A 1,824-nucleotide genomic window follows, 5' to 3' on the forward strand; every position below is an offset into this window, starting at 1 on the left:
AGGGTAAGTGTAGTGGGCCCACTGGGATGAAAGTCAGTGGTTTTTGAGTTGATTTCAGTGCAGCCATTGTGTTTTCTGAAGGCCCCTCCCTTTTGAGTTTGGGTGAGCCCATTGCAATGCCTGTCCTCCGGGTCTGCCTGAAGAAGTCTCTGCCCCGAAAAGTTCCCGCCGTTGTAAATCCCGCCTAAAGTCCTTTAAAAGTTGGCGACTCCCCTGACTGGTTTCTGTAGCCATTCATTCCGCCTGAGCCAGGCGTTGTGTGGCTAATGGAGTCCGTTTGTAATGCCTCAGCAGTGTGTCGTCGTGCGTTTTTCGTGGGGCAAGGTACCCAGCCGTTGTCGGTAGAGGTAAGTGGTTGAGTTGTGTTGTGATTTTGTTGTTCCGTTGGTGTGGGAGTGGGTGCATGTATTTTTTTGGGGGTGCTTCCTTGTGCAGGCGGTGGCGTTTTTGGAGTGTGGTTTGAGTGGGTGGTGAGGGAGAGGTGTTTGGACTCGTGTGTGTTGTGGGTGTGTGGTGGAGCATGTAGGTGGGCGGTGCGTGCCGTGTTGGTGTCCAAGTGTGTTTGTGAGCCACCCAGGATGTTGTCCGGCATGGAAGACTGTGTCCATTCGTCCTCCCTTGCTCGTGTGCAAGTGTCCTTAACGTATTAGAATTGTAAGAGCGTGTGATGATAGTTTTCTAAAAGGTCTTTCACACTTTGGTTTTGTTCCCCACCCCCCTCATTTTTCCGTCCCTCTGTCCCTTCATCCGTGCCTGTGCTTCCAAGATGTTCCGTGTGAGAAGGTTGAGGGGAGGCCGATGTCCCTGCTGGCTGTTGGGTGTGATGGAAGCGGCCAGGTGGGTGCCGTGGCAGTGTCCCTTGGTGCAATAGGTTTTGATTGGGGCGGGGGGGAGGGGAGGGAGTAGAGAAAGAAAGATGGATGTGAGCGATTGTTGAATTGTGATTGCTAATTTTCTTGTGTTGAGTGTTGTACGTGTTTGTTGTGAGTGGTTGTAGGTGGGAGCCGTTCGGCCGATGCAGGTCGTGTGTGCTTGTGTGAGTCTGTGTGGGGTCTTCGTGAAACGGTGGGTGTGGGGAAGATCGGTGTTGGTGAGTGTGTGCCGTGGTCCTTGGCGATGTGGTATTTTTAGAGTCGTCGTCTGGTCCCATTGTTTGTTCAGGAGTCGTGTGGGCAGCTGTTGGAGGGAGCCGTGGCGGAGCGGTGTAGGTGGCGGTGAGTGGTGACAGCCCCGTGTCGGGTGCCGTGCAGGCGCGTGAGGCTCTCCCCCAAACAGGGTGTGTGGTGCGCTTTGGGTTCCTTCCCACGGTGTGTGGCGAAGGCTGCTGTGGAGATGATTGTTGCTTTTTTTCAGGCCAAGTCATGCATTGATGGTGGATGTTCATTCCCGTTTGGCCATCCATGCGAGGTGATTGTTCTTTGGAGCTTCCCTGTGCGGTGACCCAGTGTGTCCTTGGGTGGATGCCTTTCTGTTCTGAAGAGGTAAGAAGGTGTTATGGTTCAGAAGGGTGAGAGTTGGTTCAAGAGACAGGAGGTGCCGAGAGCAGGAGTGTTTGCTTAGCTGGCTATGGACTGTTGTAGAAGCGTTGATTGCCATGCTATGTGTGGAAGGATTTTACGGAAGGAGGCCCAGAAAGAGTGACTGGTGAGCCCATGAGGATGTGTTTTGTGTTTTTTTGAGAAAGGCTGAGTCCTGTAGTGTTGTGGAGCGATTGCAATATCGTGTATGTGTTTGTTGATGTGCCTGTGTCCCATGTGGACCCGCTTAAGCATGGCCCTTCTGTTGTGTAGGCGAAAAGGGAGAAGGTAAGTGTCGATGTTGGAT

The 1,824-nt window shown here is 52.9% G+C and overlaps 1 long non-coding RNA gene across 1 annotated transcript; it reads left to right on the forward strand.

Moving 5' to 3' along the window:
* Nucleotides 1–764: 764 nt before the first annotated feature.
* LOC118653097 lies at nt 765–1,475 on the forward strand. The gene is made up of 3 exons (XR_004966778.1): nt 765–837; nt 1,162–1,214; nt 1,354–1,475. It is a non-coding gene; the product is annotated as an uncharacterized LOC118653097 (long non-coding RNA).
* The last annotated feature ends 349 nt before the right edge of the window (nt 1,476–1,824 follow it).

This window comes from Myotis myotis, unplaced genomic scaffold, assembly GCF_014108235.1.
Source record: "Myotis myotis isolate mMyoMyo1 unplaced genomic scaffold, mMyoMyo1.p scaffold_m19_p_38, whole genome shotgun sequence".
Lineage (NCBI taxonomy): Eukaryota > Metazoa > Chordata > Mammalia > Chiroptera > Vespertilionidae > Myotis > Myotis myotis.